The sequence below is a fragment of the Macrobrachium rosenbergii genome, chromosome 2 (assembly GCF_040412425.1).
Source record: "Macrobrachium rosenbergii isolate ZJJX-2024 chromosome 2, ASM4041242v1, whole genome shotgun sequence".
Classification (NCBI taxonomy): Eukaryota; Metazoa; Arthropoda; class Malacostraca; order Decapoda; family Palaemonidae; genus Macrobrachium; species Macrobrachium rosenbergii.
In genome coordinates, this window is record NC_089742.1 from 53,069,271 (window position 1) to 53,089,646 (window position 20,376).

The window sequence follows — 20,376 nt, forward strand, 5'->3', positions numbered from 1 at the left end:
TGCAGAAGCAGCAGTGCAAGGCTTACTATCACTTATGATGAACGCGACCTAACATCGCAAAGTCTAATGTATCAGTCCATGTTTTTTTTTCTTCTTTTTCTTCTTCTTCCCTGAGTGCGCTTGGATGCTTTGGAAAATCGCCTAAACACGTAGAATTTTACACTTGCTTTGAATTTTGGGTTGAGATATATATATATATATATATATATATATACTATATATATATATATATATATATATATATATATATATGTGTGTGTGTGTGTGTGTGTGTGTACATATAGTATATAAATAAATATATATACATATGTATATATTATATTTATAGATATACAGTATATAAGCGTGTATATATGTATGTATGTATGTATGTATGTATATATATTCCTCCAGCTAACTACACTCTGATGAAAACTGTAAACCTTTCTAGAAACACTACTTGTAGAAAAAAATATTATTTGTGAAATATTGGATTTTTTACTATTATATAATATAATTTTTTAAACCCTAACACATGCGCAAGTACTGTCTGGAAAACCTGGACAGATAATTTTTGTAATTGAATAGTACATATATATATATATATATATATATATATATATATATATATATATATATATATATATATATATATATATATATATACATATATATATATATATATATATATAGTAACATATACATACATACAGTATATTATATATACATATGCTTAAAATCACTGTAAATGTACGTGACTTCAGTACATACAGCGTGAATACCACAGGAAATTGACAGACAGAAGTTCAGTACCAAGCGCTTTCACGAGTTTATTCACTCATCTTCGGGGCAAAAAATAAACAAATAAATAAATAAAATAAAAGATTCTTGAATAAAACACGTGAAGGGCTTGGTACTGAACTTCTGCCTGTCATTTTCATAATGAGGTATTCGCTTGTATAACACTTTCACACACACACACACATATATTTATATATATATATATATACACAATATATATATATATATATAGGCTAATAACTATATATATATATATATAATATATATGTATATATGTGTATGATATTAACGTTTTTGTATGTTTATGTTGTATATATATATAAATATGTATTATATACAGTTCTATATATTATAAATATATATATATATATATATATATGTATATAAATAAATATATATATATATATATATATATATATATATATATATATATAATATTCTCTGTAAATCTTCAATATATGACGAAAATTACTCTTTTAAATTATTGCATAATTCTTACCTTAAGGAAAAATTTAGCTAACTCCTTCCTCTGTATAGGGAAGAATGATCTTTCATTATTAAATTTATATATAACTTTTGGAGACAATTTTTAGAGTTATAGTAATCTACGTTTTAGTACTGAGAACTAACTTTTGAGGAAATTTTCTCTTGACAAAGAACTTATGTATATTAAAATCTCTACACTTGTTAAATTCTTTGTTTTGGTTTTATGTGCTTAAAACTCTTTTAATATTTTAATACGATATCTTAATACGTATCATCATGTCATAATTAAAACCATTCTGTGCCATAGACTTTGTTCGACGCCGGGGACCAGTTATTGTCCTTCTGAAATACTGTGTTGTGAAGCTGTATAAGAGACTCTTCCAATCTTGGGGAAACCAGTAATACGCAGCCGATTCCTCGTTTAATAAAAGGGAGTTTACGTGACCTTTTAAAACCCACAGCAGATTTCTTATTGAACAGGGAGCTGAAGTAAATTTAGGGATTGACATCAATTGGCGAATTCCAAATTCTACGAGAATTTATGATTTCTTTGGTAAAGCCCCCCCGCATGTGTGCTGTGTGTATGTGTGTGTTTGTGTAAGGTTTTCATCGAGTTGAGAACATGTGTAACCTTGAGAGAACCACAGCATTTTTTCACTTATTGTTCTTTTGCAAAATTTTAAAAGTTGGGCACATTTTGTGGGGGGGGGTGGGGGGACTTGGATAACATAAAAGAACCAAATGCATGAAGGCGATTCCTTTCGCTTTTAAGGGAATTATAATGAGATAGAAAACTGTTTTCTGGATGGCTTAGTAATGAGAATGAAGTATTTCTCAGTTTATTAGGAACTGGTGTAACGCAATGCAAGAAAATTGACATGACAAGGAAATTCCACCATAGCCTCTATTGGATTTCCGTGACTGATAAACAACTGAAATTATATAAGGAGAACGGAGGAGCGATGTTTATGATGTTTATTTTTCTTACCAGGAAAAAAACAATAAAACGCAATAATAATTTTCACTCCCACTAAAATCAGCCGGTCGCTGGGAAAACCAATGCATACTGCAGGGAACTCGATCGTATGAAATATTCATATGTAGAAGCGATGCTCTCAAAGGTTGATCACAGGGTAATTTGAGTTCTTATGGAGTAAGCATACACCCTCGGAAAAATGTATGGGTAATACTCTTGTTTGAAGGGGTTATTTATGGCAGTTGTATAGCCTGTGTATGATTAAAGGAATAAACGCAAAACATCTTTAGAAATTTTTTTTTATTTGTAGTCTAACCCTTTGAAGGCAGATAGTTTATTACAGTGGTTCTTAACCTATTTTGGCAGTGACCCAAAATCTTGTCCAGATTAACCATGGCGACCCATGATTTCCTCCACCCCCGCCATTCAACGGCCGTTAAATTTAAAAGGCAAGTGTCTATGTTAGGAAGATTTCCGACCTCAATTAAATTTTCTCTGTCTCTAGAACGTTTCTGCTTAGATACTAATGAATTGTTTATTCTTAATACAATATTTTCTCTAATAATAATAATTTTAACAAGGGTACTGGGGAAATAATAAGCCCATCGAAATGGTTTGGCGACCCCACTTTGGGTAGTTGGGTCGCAACCCTGGGGTTAAGAACCGCTGGTTTATTAAATATCCTTTGAGAAGTTTCGTATCTCAGCCCTTTGAAAAGAAATTAGGAAAGGTAATCACAAGGTCACTAGCTGAAAATAATTGACACTGATTACATGCAGCAGGTTCTCATTCACACCTTCTCTCACTGCTTTGTCTTTTGGTAATTTCATTTTAGACAGTGCGTAGTAATACGAAAGCCAGCAAGTTTAGATTCTAAAGTGAATGCACTTTTTCCTGCATTTACTGAACGTTTCTAAATTCGGTTGATATGCATGTGCATATTTTTTATGATATATTGAGTTTGTCGATGCGTAGACAAATATTTATTAGATGTTTCCACTTTGTTATATATAAATATCTGGAAAATCTTTGGAAAGGGGCGTGGAGCCAGCAAACCCATCCCAAAATTCTTGGAAAAATGGTGTATGTTTATATATATATGTATATATATACTATAAATGTATATATACGTATATATTTATATGTATATATATATATAAATATATATACATATGTATATTTGTGTTTGTGTGAATGTTTGCATGTTCTGGTATTCGTATGGGCACTGACCCTTACCGAGAGATTTTACGACCCTATTCCTGCATCAGTTATTAATTTAATTTTATGCAGAACAACACTGGAGCAAAACGTGATGCGGGCAAAAGATTTGGTGAAGATTTTAGGTGTATTGATGATATGCTTCCTGAATACGTCACACAATTTGAGGAAAAAAAATGAGTATGTATACAAAAGCATTAGTACTCATTATAGAAAATTATGTAAATCAGAAGTCTTCAGTTTTGGACATTGAGACTGAAGTAACAGATAAAAAGAATTGTCACAAGATTATATGACGAACGTAAGGACTTCAAATTTTCCAAATTGTTAACTACTCTTTGTATGTGGCAATGTCTCTGAGAGACAAACTGTAGCAAAAGCCCCTAACATAGAACTTTGTTTCTTAGAGTGCAGTTTACTTCTCTTGAGAAATGAATAATTACTCACAAGCGATTCTTGAGGGAGTTTTGCATCTCGAATAGATTTCTTATAGAAGCAATAGATGGCCTTCGGTGACTCATTGCTGAGAAAAATTGTTATGTACAAATATAAACATACATGCATGCATACATACACTCATATATATATATATATATATATATATATATATATATATATATATATATATATATATATATACGTATAACTGAATTTCACAAGAAAATATGGGTGTGATGAAATATAGATAAAGACAAAATCAAAGGAAGAGAAACACTGGAGTGCTGCAGAGGCCTTTCGACTGGCGTCCTTTACTAGCAGACTGCTAGTAAAGGACGCTAGTTGTAGGCCTCAGCACTCCAGTGCTTCAGTGAGTCTTTCCTTCGTGGATTTTTATCTTATTTATATATATATATATATATATATATATATATATATATATATATATATATATATATATATATATATATAAGCATACTGTACAGTGCCTACTCACGTTTATCCTCCATACGCACTCTCCATCATGAATGTTGAGGCCATTCTTTCTTATAATACGTCTCACTTCTTCCTTTACTCCTCCCTCCCAATACTTCAGAATTGCACACTCTTTTCACCAAACTGTCAACTCCCCATTCGTTCCACATGATTGAAACATCTCTAACCACTTTCTTTCGCCTTTGCTAAGATTTTTACTCACCTCAGAAATTCTCCGCATTTTTCGCCGCTCCGGTAGACAAATTATTTATCTCCCAAAGGTTCCACCTTTTTTCTTTCACTCGTCTACAGTATCTACACTTCACTTCCCTAAAAGAGTGTTGGCTCAACAATTCCTTTCATACGTTTCAACTTTGGCTTCCATAGATATTCAAGATTCATCCTAATCTTTAGCACACAAACTGCTATCTTCTTTGCTTTGCCTGTTCTGTGACACCTTTTCTCTCATCCGACCATCATCCGATATATTTACTCTCAAGCGCTAATGCAATTATACTGCTCCAGACATAACGCACAGTTCATACCGGAAATCATCGTTCCATTTTCCATTTGCCTCCATAACCTTGCTTTTGCTCACATTTACTCTCAACTTTCTCCTCTTGCAAACACTCTCCAGTTCTCCCTTTAGTCCCTGTAGTGCCTCTTCACCATCTCATTTCATCAGTGTCTTATCTGCAAACATCAGTTAATCCTCACTCCAGTTCACAATCCATTTTCCTATGGTAAACATTTTGCACCTGCATATTCCAACCTTTCTCTAATATGAAACAACTACGCAGACATATCTCAACCTTGTCTCGGCTCCATTTTTGCACCAAACCAGTCACTCTACAAAGTAGGAACTCTAACGTGCGCTTCACTTTGGTATTAAAAACTTTTCATTGCTCTCAGTAACTTCTGTTCCATACATACTCAACACCGTCCACATTGTCTCTATCAATTCAGTCGTAAGTTTTCTCCAGTTCCATGTATGACACTTGCAGCTTTGCCCCTATGCTTTCAAATTTTAAACATTACAGTTTCATAACGAACATCTGATACACAGCCTCTTCCATGTGTAAACCCACACCATTCTTGCCTATTAATCATTCTGTCGACTGTCTTAATTTTTCAATCAAAATCCTACCATAGGCCTTCAGTAGTATACATGTTTGTGTTATTTCCATATAATTCTTACAGCCCCCTCTGTGCCTTTACCCTTACACAAAGGAACGGCTATCCCTCTCACCCATTCCTTTCGCACCTTTGCTTTATCCAGAAATACCTTCCACGCCCGAGGCAACCATTCAAGCACGTTATCGCCACCAGGCATCATAATCTCGCTCGTCATTACATTAACTGTTTTTCCATTCTTCAGTCTTTTCATTGCCGTTTGTAGAGTCCTCACCAGTTACTCCATAAACGTTCTCAAACTTAGTCTACCCTATATATATATATATATATATATATATATAACTATATATATATATATATATATATATATATATATATATATATATATATATATAATATATATATATTATATTATATATATATATATATATATATATATATATATATGTATGTATGTATGTATGTATGTATGTATGTATGTATGTATAAATGGTAATTTGGCAAGTTTGAAGACGCTTGTGGAGTGACTCTCTCTCTCTCTCTCTCTCTCTCTCTCTCTCTCTCTCTCTCTCTCTCTCTCTCTCTCTCATCTGTAGATAATATTTCAGTCATTGCTTCATGATAGCTGCGCGGCGTACCTCATCACATTAGGAGATTTCGCACCACCCTTCCTGTTTCTGTTTTCCTAGACTCATGTAATCTTCATCCCATAAAGAGACAAGTCTATCGTTTCTTTCTTGGGCTAACTCCTTCCTTCCTTCCTTCCTTCCTTCCTTCCTTCCTTCCTTCCTTCCTTCCTTCCTTCCTTCCTTCCTTCCTTCCTTCCTTCTCCTATTGTTATCTTCGGCCACGGCTTGAAGAGGACATTTGGTTGAGCATTTCATTGGCTTTTGCTTAAAGAATTAATATGCACAAGATAAAAGTAGTTGTCTTGTATGATGTGCCTAGGCTATTATTTCAGTCCATGTGTGTGTGTGTGTGTGTGTGTGTGTGTGAGAGAGTGTGGGTGTGTGTGAGTGCGCGCGCGCTCGTTTGTGTTTAGACAGAGAGAGAGAATGGATAAGGTTATAGAAAACGTAAAAGATAGAAATAATGGTTAAGACATAACATTTTCTCTTGATTAAAAATTACATAATTGATCTGTAATCTCAGAAATGATTTTTTACAGAAATTCGTTTCGTATACTGTTTTAAAAGCGGATGGTTTGTAGCAAATGGTTTCTTAAATTACTTCAAGTGAGATGATTAAAATAGTGTTACGAGGGGCTATCTACCCGAGTGATTGCTTAATAGGTAGTATTCTGTTAATAGTATTCTATTCCACCCGTAACACCTCGCAAATCTTGTTAATCTTCAATTTCCTTTTCAGCTCTGGATGACCTCCTAGGTCCCAGTGCTCGGCCTTTGGCCTAAATTTATAATAATAATAATAATAATAATAATAATAATAATAATAATAAATGGTAAATGGGTGTGCCCAGTTCCTTTTGGACTTTTATTGAGTACTTAAGATAATTCCTAGTTACGTTTCGTTGATAAAATTTGATAAATAGATTAGTATCATTAAGGTGTTATGTCATAGACATTCCCAGACATTGGTTTCGTTTTGTAAGTTTTCTGTAAAAGAAAACTATTGTGCCGGCTTTGTCTGTCCGTCCGCACTTTTTCGGTCCACCCTCAGATCTTAAAAACTACAGAGGCTAGAGGGCTGCAATTTGGTATGTTGATCATTCACCCTCCAGTCATCAAACATACCAAATTACAGCCCTCTAGCCCCAGTAGTTTTTATTTTATTTAAGGTTAAAGTTAGCCATAATCGTGCTTCTGACAACGATATAGGATAGGCCACAACCGGGCCGTGGTTCAAGCTTCATGGGCCGCTACTCATACAACATTATACCGAGACCACGAAAGATAGATCTATTTTCGGTGGCCTTGATTATACGCTGTAGCAGCTGTACAGAAAACTCGATTGCGCCGAAGAAACTTGGTCTTTTTTTTTTTTTTTTTTTAAGATTAATCCACGTTACGCAACCGTTAATATTTCAGTCTTGTATCACCAGGGGATTTTCAGTGCTTTCTGTCAAGAAAATGAGTCGGTTCTGTCGCCAGCGTTGAAGCAAATTAAAAATAATCTTTGATACTTCATTAAGTCTACCATTTGTCGCGAAAGTGTTGATAAGGATCGGCTAATATCTTGTCCATTAGGTGACACCTCGCTTTCTTTGAAGAAAGTAATCCTTCCGCCAATTACTCCTTGACGACATTGAGCTAAGTGGTTTCTCATCTAATAGCTGAATAGTTTCGCTGTGACAATAATGGTCTGAGGTAATTGGGTGAACTATTAATGTAATTGCGGTGAGCGTTGATAACCTTAATCCATAACTGGACATTGATGAAGTAAGTGATTTTCTAAATTACAAATGGCGTAATTTGTCTAAAGCTAAATAGTGATTTATCAATTACGAATATATTATGTTGATGAGTGAAGTGGTGTCCCTCTTTATTGAAAGCATCAAAGCTTCAGAGGAGTTTCTCGTGACTTACGAAAATGATATAAGATCATGATTCGGAATCGATGACATTAACGATGATTTATACCGCAATGTGACTGAAGAGAAATATTTTATCATTTTTTCATTTTCCAAAGCAATTTAAAGGGAAATTACGTTCACTGATTAGGCCTACTAATCGCATGCGGTTTTTAGGACGAACGGCGTCTTTTACTAAGCCACCATCGTTGTTTAAGCTGGTTTAGGTTATAGGTAAAATTCTAAGTCGCAGTCATCCTACCACTTCTCATTCTCAGACATAAATGCTTATAAAGACTCTCACACTAACATCTGAATGATTCCTGAATGATGAAAATCTCTGAAGTTCCTGAATTTCAGGTAGCCCATCCATAGGACACCTCTGCGTCCGTCGGTCTGTGTTTCGTAAATCTATTAAGTACGAATTTTTTTTAAACTTTCTATCGTAACCGTATTTGCTTTAGTTTTGTCTTCATTCCTTTTTGTTTTCCCTTTTTCAGTATTTCTTGAAAAATTATCGTTGGTATTTTGCTGATGGTGCTGTTTCTGTTTTGGTCGGGAGATCGCGTCGACTGAAGGCTCTTAAAACAAGCTCGTCCCCAAGAGAAAAGATAGATTGATTGATTCATTGATTTGTGGCTGTTAAAACTCGCGTCACGGTAAGATAGAGAGAAGAATTAATTGCGTCAATGAGCGATTCGTTTAAGTTAAAGCAAACCAGTGTCTCGTGCACAGGGATAGAGTACAGGAGTTATTTATTTTATGTCATAAAACTCTAAATTTCCGAATTAACTAGCGTGATTGACTGATTGAATAGGTTATCTATCGGCCCTACATCTCCTCACATTATCAGTGGAAACTGGAAACTGATGCTGTCATCATAAGCAAGGATTAGTTAGAGGGACACACTGAGAGTAATGACCGAAAATGTACCTGTAGAATAAAGACTGACCTTAAATATAAAGAAAATTTCAGATGTTTAGCCATTTTTTATTTCTTTTCATTAATTTTCCCCCTCTGCTTGTTTATGTGAGCCATTAATTCTTTTTCAATCTTATCCTTCATTTCACCTATCCCAGGTCATTTCTCTTTTAGTCTTCTCACCTGTACACCAACTTCATTTCCCTACTGCCACTTCACCTCATCTCCATATCAATTGTCTTTCATTTCTGAATCCTTTTTTGAGGCAGGTTGTCTAAGCTCCTTTAAACCAAACACGTTTCATTTCCAGATGCATTCGCTACCCCCTCCCCTCCCCCTCACCCACTTCATCCTCACACACAACCGATCTGGGTCAACAGTTCTTCCAGTCTCTTACTTTCACCCCCCTAGACGCCATTCTTCCAATCTATTTCCTTTGAAGGCCTTCTGTTGCTTTGTTTGACTTCCCCCTTTTACCATTCCCCACTTCACACTTTTACCCACTTGCTCGGATGAGACAGGTATATGTGTACTTCGAGTCACTCACTGCCTATAGGAGAGTTTGATCTTTTTTTTTCCGCCTAGATTTCTCTTTTAGTGTTTAATCAACGTTTCTAATTGTACTTCCATTCGTTGCTGTGTTTTCCCGAGTTCTTGCTGCTTATCAGTTGTGTAAATGCAGTTAGGCTTCAAGCCTCTTATTTTAATAAGCTCAAGAGTTTTTCCTATTTGCTATTTCATTCGTCTTAACATGGAAAACTCGTAACGCGTTTAGAGATTGATATGGAAATCCCTTTTACAGTTAATATCTCAGTCGTCACTGAATTGTTCTTCGTATCTACAAAAGTTGCTTGCGCTATCTGTTAAGTATTATGTAGGAATTCAGTCCTTTTACTCTTTTATTGTAGTTGTTAATAACATTGAGTAAGGAGCAATGACTCGTAAAAAAGGATGAAATTTAAACGATATATTAACGAATTAAGGAGTAAGTTTCCAGGGAGAGAACTTCAAATAGTTGTGAGATACTTCATCTTTACACGTATTAGTTTTGCGTGGTAGATTCTTCCCAGTTTTGTGTGGTAGATTCTTCCCAGTTTTGCGTGGTAGATTCTTCCCAGTTTTGTGTGGTAGATTCTTCCCAGTTTTTTGTGGTAGATTCTTCCCAGTTTTTTGTGGTAGATTCTTCCCAATTTTGTGTGGTAGATTCTTCCCAGTTTTGTGTGGTAGATTCTTCCCAATTTTGTGTTGTAGATCTTCCTAATTTTGTGTGGTAGATTCTCTTCCAGCCTAGAGAAGTTTTTTGTTATAATGAAGAATTGCGGAAAGAATTCTACTTCTGATCATCTAAAAAATAAAGTTTCTCTTTATAAGGGTTTTGTATTGCCAATGCATAATGCGTAAGTGTATGTCGTCAACACATCTCAAAAGGTGTTTAGTTTACAACCATAGTTATTATTCGGATTTCTAATGGGTTTTTGATATTGCTTTATTGCTACTAAGGCAAAAATTTCTTTCGTAGCTGTAACTTCTTAATTTCTTGACGTTTTTGCGAAAACTTGTTCGCTTTGGCCATAATGCTGAAACAAATTAGTATCTTTACATATTCATACTTTTGTGGTCATTGGAGAACGATTGCGCCTTGAAACTTCAGTTTTAACTAAATCTCGTCAGTCTCGTGGGCCTTAACACTACTAATACTGGACGCAGGCAGAGTTTTTTTTTTTTTTCAACAGTGCTGCTATTCTGTCAGAAAAGGAGCTGTATGTTACCGATTTTCATGGATATATTCACAATACCCAAGAGGTGCTAATCTGGTTTGGAAGCTTATCCTGAAATGTTCAAGTGAGTGAAAAAATGGTCAAAGTCCTGCATCATTTTAGCATCACTGCTTGATATCTTATATACTTACGAGTTTATCTTTACAACTGGAAGAGCTTTTGCCTTAGTGCCCGCAGACCTCTTGCTGAGACATCAACACCCAGACTTGATGCTTGTATTTTGAATCGTCATTTCCAGAGATTTCATATTTCGAAAGGAAACTTATCACATCGAGAGCCTATAGGTCACTGTTTTCAGAAGCAATAAGGTTATAAAGTCACCTCAGGATAACACACCATTTCTTTTAGAATTGCTGCAAAGGAAATTTTAATTTCTTGGGAAGATTTTTTTTTATTTAACCACCAAGATTACTTGTTCTCTAGCTCACAGCATCTTCATTTTGCAGCCCTCTAGCCTCAGTAGTTTTTATTTTATTTGAGGTTAAAGTTAGCCATAATCGTGCTTCTGGCATCGATATAAGCCAGGCCACCACCGGGCTTTGGTTAAAGTCTCGTGGGCCGCAGTTCATACAGCATTATACCGAGACCACCGAAAAATATTTCTATTTTCGGTGACCTTGATTATACGCAGTAGCGGCTGTACAGAAAACTCGATTGCGCCGAAGAAACTTCGGTGAATTTATACTTGTTTTATATTATTTATGGTTTTAGCGAACTGACTAGTGATGCTGATTTATTGATCTGTTAATTGAAGAGGTAGCTTCTCATTGTGATAACTAAATTGCAGATGGGGCGGGGGAAATCTACGGGAACGGCATTACGCGTTTCACCATTCGTAATGTGCGAGGTTATCAAGAAGCAGAATAATATAGTATTGATAGACAGACTTTAAGAAGAGTTCTATCATTTGAGTTAAAAAATCGAATTTGCTCCCAGCCCACAAATTATCCCGGATGAATAGCATTTCTCAGATGTTCTATAAGCGCGTACCATCTGCGCTGGTACTTGTATTGACCACTAAAGCCCTTCTGTTCGTAACGGGACTCGTGTAAATTAGAAATCGCCTGATGATAACGAAAGACTGGCAAGAAGCCTCAGACAGTCGATGGGATGGTATTCTGTGCCCACAAAGAACTGAATACGCTTTCCTCCATGGAATTATCCTAAAATCCTCCCTGTAGAATTCGTTACCCAAGTAAACGGTTCGCTTTAACTATCAAATTAACTTTTATACCCAATTAAGCTTCAGCTTTTAGCACTTCTTTTCAGTTACTGAAGCGGCGATAGTTTTTAACTCCAGGTATACTTCAATCTTTGTATTGTACCTTGTACATCAGTTTAAGGTTTATGTTTTTATTTTCAGTAGCAGAGACTTTGTAAAGTATTTATCTTATCAAGCATTATACCGACAAATAAATGGATGCACAAATATATATGTATATATATGTGTGTATGAATTTTGTCAGATGCACCGTGACAGTTTTATTGACAAGTATAACGCCATAAATTTCGTTCAATGTCCAGTTCACTATACCTCGGGAATAACAAAACAAAACCCAAGGGAAACCATAAGTGATGCGCTTCGCCACTTTTGGGATTCGAACTACCACCATTTCATGGTGGCTCAGTGGTCATAGTCACTGTGTTTTCGTTGTATCCCGACCAGGGACAGTTCGTATCCCGCTGGTGACTGATTCCCCATGGGTTTAAGTCGCCCCGAGGTAGAGTGAATGTGATACTGACAGAAATGTGTGGCGTAATATTCATGTGAATATACAGTATATATATATATATATATATATATATATATATATATATATATATATATATATATATATATATATATATATATATATATATATATATATATACACAATATACATATACATATATACAGATATGTGTAAGCGAATAAAGAGAGAAGATGGAGAGAGACAGAGACAGACAGACACGTGTGTGTGTGTGTATTCGTATGCGTGCATACATACTATTTTATGCATGCACAAGAAACTTCCCAGCAGTCCACGCCACGCAAAGGTTTATTTCAAAGCGAGCCCTGACACGAGCATGAATATAATTTGCTCAAATGAGCCTGACAAAAATGATGTTATGGTGAGCTATTCAGAAACGCAGACTCCCTCTCCGCTCTAAAATTAATTCTAACATGTTGCTCTGGAACTTGACATCATCTGGATGTCTTGCAGCTGTTCCGATTATTTTTAGCTGTTGTTCATCCAATCATTATTTTTATTGTTGTTTTTTGTTCTCTTATATTCCTCGTTTCATCAGTCTGTTTGCTAAAGAATCAACGGAAAGCGAAGGAAAGGGGTGGTAGTAGAATAAGGAGGAGCTCTTTTGGAAATGTAGGAGAGGCAGACTTTGTGGAATAGAATAATATCAACTTGTATGCAGAAATAGGAATGCAAGAAATATTTGTATAATTAGGCTGTGCGTTTTAGTTTTCTGTAAAAGGAAACTATTGTGCCTCATTGTCTGTCCGTCCGCACTTTTTCTGTCCTCCCTCAGATCTTTAAAACTACTGAGGCTAGAGGGCTGCAAATTGGTATGTTGATCATCCACCTAACAATCATTAAACATACCAAATTGCAGCCCTCAGCCTGAGTAGTTCCTATTTTATTTAAGGTTAAAGTTAGCTATAACCGTGCTTCTGGCAACGATATAGGATAGGCCACCACCGGGCCGAGGTTAAAGTTTCATGGGCCGCTGCTCATACAGCATTATACCGAGACCACCGAAGGATAGATCTATTTTCGGTGGCCTTGATTATACGCTGTAGCGGCTGTACATAAAGCTCGCTTGCGCCGAAGAAACTTCGGCGCATTTATTACTTGTTTCGTGTCTGAAAACAGAATGACAACAACTCTTACAGTAACGAGTTATATAGGTATATTCGGTCAAATACTAGTACATATTAAATGATAGACAAAAAATATTTGAGTTAAATATTCTAGTAGAGATTTTTAAGATAGAGTGACGATGGTGGTGTATAATTTTCATATTTTCGGCAGGAAAGGTGGTATGGGACCATGCAAATATTAAAAAAAAAAGCCTTAATTCAATAGAAAATGTTAGTGGATGCTAAAAGACTTAGGTAAGTGTGAATTAATGAGGCACAAAAAAGTCACTACCAATTCTAACCGAATTTTTACATATTTTTATATTTTATATATTTATGTATTTATTTATGTTTTTATTTTATTTTATTTTATGTATTTATTATCTTCATTTATTTATTTACTTATATAATTCGCTTCTATGTCTCTCTATTCTGCATCACTGGCCTTTGTAATTTGCTGTCATCAGAATTTAGAAAAATGTGTAAATGAATTATGCGGCTCTTCAAAATTTTGATTGAAGTGTATTACTCACCAATATCCTCAGAATTACGTTTGACAATTTTAAAATGTTACATTCAACACTTGATCTTTGTTCAACCCGCAAGCACCCGAATACAAAATAAACTTGTTTATTGGAACTGAACATGATCACAAAACATACGATTACGCAAGTTCCCTTCAGAGAACCTGAGTAATCTTTGCAGTCACTACATCCTCTGAATGAATATTCCTCTCTTTAAATAGAACTTTGGAATATTCGAGCAAAGCCATGTAATGGTTTTACTTCTTGCCTTGTGAATTTCGAGACAAGACATGTAATGATTTCACGTCTTGCCTCGTGAATACGCCTCAACAAAATATTTTCAAAATCTTTAACATACAGACAAACATCAGTTGGAAATAGTTGAGATTTTATGCCAAAGTAAAATTAATTTCCGAATTACCGGCTATTTTTTCTGTCGAAAATGGTAGAAGAAGATTTTCTTGAAAATCTACTTTTGAGAATCATGGCAAAGTCTTCAAAAGAATTTTAGTTTTATGCCAGTGTAAAATTACCTCCAGATTTCCACCGCTTTTCGTTTATTATATGATTAATTATTGCCTTATTTTGTTTGAAAAGGTTAGCCAGAAGTCTTAAATGGGGCAGAGGCTGGAACCGAACGACTATATTTGCAAGTCCTCTTTATGCGTATTCGAGTGAGATGTCCTTTTAACAGTTTAACTGGCTGACATGCAAATCATTATCGTAGCAAAAAAAAAAAAAAAAAAGAACTGCAAGGTAATTTCCTAGCCTGGACGAGCTCTGCTTTCCCGTTAATCTTGCTTTAATGCATTCAGTTTTTAGTCATTCACTCACTGCGGAATGGATAAATATGTAATTGGGATGAATTATGGATTTCAGATGCTATTCCTTCGCTCGGAATGTCTTGCTTTTTTTTTAACACTATTTAAGGACTTCGTTTATTATCAGTTTGTTTTTTACTCTCTAATGTATTATAAATATGAACATAATGCATTGCTTATTAACGTGAAGCAATTTGATGGAACCGTAGCTCAATTTTTCTTCTCTCAGTCCTCTCTCTCTCCTCTACGAGATGACGTCATTTCCTGTTGTTGTCGTTCGTCAGCCAGTGTTTCGTTATCAAAGCAAGGGTTGCTGCGGTTCAGGTGTTGAATAACAATGCAATTCGGTTTAGTTTACACCGTCCAATTGTTTCCCGTCTTTATTTCGGATGTTTCAATCACGGCATCACTCGGAAGCAGGTAGGCTTGGTAATGGCAGACCCGCCGAAGGATACGTGACGAGCTGGCAACACTGATTCGAGATTTCCATATTCATGAGCTCTTAGCATATTAATGTTTAGCATTTTAAAGGCTCATCACGATTTAATGAGAATAAACACAGGTGCATTATACATTTGTCGTATACAATTTCGCTCCATAATTAATGCGTGATGGATGAATCCGTATATATATGTATGTATATATATCTGCCTCATCAATTATGAATCGCCTAAGAATTTATCCCCGCGACCAAGGGCTATTTTTGTTTTTCGCTTTTTGTTCTCCTGCGGGGAGCATCACTCATGGCGCTGTTTTGTCCGATTTTTGATGAAATAATGGACTCCGAAATTTCTCAAAAGATCTCGGCCCCTGCCTCTCTCCTCATTTCGTCTTTCTTACTTCTTTCTTGTCTTGGCCTGGAGAAGATGCTACGGAGATAATGAAACTGCATAATTAAGCGGAAGAAGAGAAAAAAGTTCCCGTTAAGGTGATTTTTTTACGGGGGCGCGCTTCGGGGGCCGTGTTCCCATTCGTCGTTTGTTGATGTACACCGGACTCACTAAGATGCTTTTAATGTTTGAATTTTACTGAAGCCTTTTATTCATTTCATACACTCTTTAGTTATGCTAGTTGGTGTGACCTAAGGTATACACTGAAATGAATTTATCTTTAGTGCAATATTGCATAGCGTGTTTAGTTTTGGTGATTATTTTCAATAGGAATTATCTGTGTGCGAGTAACTGCCTTCAGATGCTGTATATCTTTATTAAGTCCAGCGATAGGACTTGCTAGCTTCCACTAAATGGGCAGCGAAACCAGAGGGTGTCTAGGGGGCTTTAGTACCCTTATACTATAAACATGAGAAATCTTTTCTGATATATGTTATTAATTACTCTGTGTTTAATCCGATATGTTTTATCACAGACTGTGCCATCCAGGGAACCAGAGGAGACTCTTCTGCAGCCACTGGCAAGCATATGGGGTCTGCTGAAGTGTCCTTGTTTCAAAGACCTCTTGAGGTAATGGCTGAGCATATTTTAAAGGCATATAGTCTAATCTACACTAACATCATACTGTATATAAGGTATATTTGGTCTTAAGCAGCATTCTTCTTCTCAAAACTCAGATCTCACGAGGACAGACTGATAAAGAATGTAAATTGAAGAGGGATATACAGCTGAAAAGGCTTAAATATAATATTACAATATTCTTATTTCAGTATTTTCAAGGATTTCCCAGTGCATCGTATGTGTTGTGATTGATTTTTGTGAAGCGGAATGGTCCGAAATATAAGCGAATACCTACATAAATGGAAAACGTTCATATATGTACTTTGAAAAACCAAGAGCAAACGTGGCATTTAAAAGAACTCAAATCACAAAAGAAAAAAGCCAAGTAAAGATCAAATAATGACTGCACTTGAAAATTCCCCATAAACACGCCAAGAGTCCAGGAAGGTGCAGTAACCCACGATCCATTTTCAGGAGTAACGGATCTTGCTGTGCTCTCTCTCTCTCTCTCTCTCTCTCTCTCTCTCTCTCTCTCTCTCTCTCTCTCTCTCTCTCTCTCTCTCTCTCTATGAATGAATATTTCCAAATCAGAATCAGCTAGAACTCTTGATGGTGTTCTTATCTTGTAGTATGCTACCACATCATTTTTGTTCATTTACACCTCAGATCAAAGCTTGGTTGTGACAAAACCAAGTTAGGAACTTCACGTCAAGTCCTTTTAATCTGATTCGTTGCAGAATGCCCTTGGCCTTAGAAGAGGTCCTTAGTTGGCTTTTTTGATTACCTCTGTAATCATCCATAACGAACAAACGAGGGAAAAATCTTGTTGGGAGAGATGGCTGTTTGATGAAACGCAATAATTAGAATTACAGTATACAGGGGGGCAGAGAGTTATTCATTAGTTCGTGGTTCGCACATTAACGAATTCATTATAGTGTAGCGAATGCAAGCAGTGAATGATTGTCTGTATAGTCAACGTCTGTGGAATAGATCCAGTGCTATCTACATTAAAATATGGACCCTTTTTTTTTTTTTTTTTTTTTTTAGGAAACCCAGTATCACACAGAATAGTAAGTACTCGGGCACAACTTCTGTGACCTCTAATAAGGATGGTTCAGTACAAATCTGTTGCTATCCGTTGACCTTTGTAGAAAGGTTGCCCAGAGATGGGCATTCAGAAGATGCTGAGAAGGTACTGATCGCTCGTCCACTTAACATTGTACTCTCTGTGAATGAGTCTACCTTTCGAAATTAAAATTCAGAAGCTGTATTTCTGACAAAGTGGCCATAGACAAACATACACATATGCATACATCAAAAAAACCCATCAAACTGTAGAAGGATGAAATGGAAAATAAGTATGAGATATGATTATGAAAGAGAAGTGGAAATTATGATATGAATGAGATGTGGATAATGAAGCTCAAGTGGTCGTCATACTCAAAGGACAGACATGTGTAGCGTATCAGACTAAAACATCATAAAGAAATACCATATTCTTACATAAAGGAGCGCATTGATCAATGACTACTCGACTAGAAGATATAAGAAAAGGACGCCTTATATTGTGAAAATGTCGCATTATTGTATATTCTTAAGATAGAAAAAACAAGTAACAAATGTGCCGAAGTTTCTTCGGCGCAACCGAGTTTTCTGTACAGCCGCCACAGCGTATAATCAAGGCCACCGAAAATAGATCTATCTTTCGGTGGTCTCGGTATAATACTGTATGAGCCGCGGTCCATGAAACCTTAACCACGGCCCGGTGGTGGCCTATCCTATATCGTTGCCAGAAGCACGATTATGGCTAACGTCAACCTTAAATAAATAAAAGCTACTGAGGCTAGAAGACTGCAATTTGGTACGTTTGGAGGGTGGATGATCAGCATACCAATTTGCAGCCCTCTAGCCTCAGTATTTTTTAAGATCTGAGGGCTGACAGAAAAAGTGCGGACGGACAGACAAAGCCGGCACAATCGTTTTCTTTAACAAGGCTGCCTGATTGGGCATTTGCATCAACATCATTGATCTTCTTAATCTATTCTGAAGATTATTTTTCCTGTTAAGTGAGAAAATACTTATTCAGAGAATCAGCAGTAAGTCACAATGCTGTTTTTTGAAGCCTGATGAAATGATGAATGCAAAGAAAGCAATCAAAAGAAATAATGCTGAGAATGTCAAGCAATGCCGAGTTTACAGAGACTCACAGACAGACAGACAGAAAGTGAACAAACATTCAAACACGATGAAAAGCGAGAGAGAGAGAGAGAGAGAGAGAGACTTGTAAGCTCCGACCCAGCAGCTGTAAATATGAACAAATAGATGGAAAGCCTTTAATTGACGATGAATTATGTACAAACGCCGCTGATGAAATAATTCATTCCGAAATTATGTTTATCTTTTATTTATGCATCCTGTGAGTACATATGAAAGTCCAAATCTAACCTGTTGATAAAAGAGCTTAGTTAAATGGTATTTTGCATTCGGAAGGCAAACAGTTAATTTGAACGTTTTCCAAAGGTAATTTGAGTGGAGGTAATTGCGGTAAATGTAATTTTTCCCTCCGGCTTAAGGGATTACGTCTGAGTGTTTTTGGTTCCGAAAGTGAGCAGGTTTTTTTTTTTTTTTTTGACACGGACGTCCAAATGTACTTGCCCTGAAATTACGTGAAATTTTATTTTGGTACTAAGCATTTTGGCACTTTGTGTGTGTGACGATGGGTCTGGTATTGGACTCTGGACCAGCCGTTGAAATTTGTGCCTCGGGAAAACGAGAGAGTTTTGCAGAATAAGAGAGGAAGTATGAGGTGTATAACTATTTGCCTTAGTGTTACCTAAGGTTATCGTATTTCCTTCAAGCTTGTGTGCAGGACCCGTTGCCCCTTCTTGAAGGCTTAGAAGGATGAGAAACCATTCTAATGTGATTGCCATCTTCGCATCTTAGTCTAACTCCTACTATTTCTGATTTACTGTCACTTGGCAGCAGACTGCTCAGGTTTGTTGCGGCATTCAGTAAAGTTTGTTATTCATAATATAGTTGCGTAAATGGTACACCAACCGTTCTTTTTTATTAGGGCTTAGACGCCGCGTTCTTTACGTTTATCTATGGATTAAAAACAGCGACCCTGACCAGGGATTAAGCAGAGATGAAAAATAGAATATTCCTTTAATAGATTATTGGTAACTTTTTCTTTGCATTTTATCCAGGTGCAATATCCTAATAATACTCTTGTCTGAAGTTTCTTCACTTACATATTTTTTTTTATGAAGTAAATCTTGTCCTTGTGAATGCCCAAATCCTTGCGTGAATTCTTCAAAATAGAATTATAAAATCTTATCTGAATGGTTTTTTTTAAAATAACTGCTGTTCGCTCCCTTTCATATCGTCTCTGAAGTTCCTCATATTTTCTCTTTTCAGAATATCGTGACTCTCATCATTTGAAGGCAGTCGCGCGTCAGCATTCGAAGAGGCTGTCCTGCTTCCCTTGTTCCACTCTGAGGTACATTAGAATATTTATCATTACATAAGGTTCTTTGCAGCGTCCCTTCGGCCTCTAGCTGTAACCCCTGTCATTCCTTTTACTTTACTTCCGTTCATGTTCTCATTCTTCCAGCTTCCTTTCCACCCTCTCCTAACAATTTATTCGTACTGCAACTGCGAGATTTTCCTCCTGCTACACCTTTCAAACCTTTCTGCTGTCAATTTCCGTTTCAGCGCTGAATGACCTCATAGGTCCCAGCGCTTGGCCTTTGGCCTAAATCCTATATTCTATCTATCTAAAAGGAAATGGGAATAGCAAGACATTAGACCAACGCTCATCCCGAATTTTTATTCTAAATTAGGACCGTTTCTAGATCCATTTCTTAAACCGGTAGACTCTGTGTTGTGTAGAGAACTGTACTCTGCATGAAATGTTTAGCCGGAGGCTTATACTTGAGTAACTTGGAGATACTTTATCTTGGTTTAGTTTAGGTATGTCCAAGTTAGG

General features: G+C 36.1%; 1 long non-coding RNA gene across 1 annotated transcript in view; it reads left to right on the top strand.

The window, feature by feature from the left end:
• Positions 1–20,376, top strand: part of LOC136846901 (uncharacterized) — a 428,530-nt gene that overhangs the window by 222,385 nt on the left and 185,769 nt on the right. The window contains exon 4 of the long non-coding RNA XR_010855563.1: positions 19,806–19,887. This is a non-coding gene — a long non-coding RNA (uncharacterized lncRNA). The remainder of the gene's footprint in view (positions 1–19,805; positions 19,888–20,376) is intronic.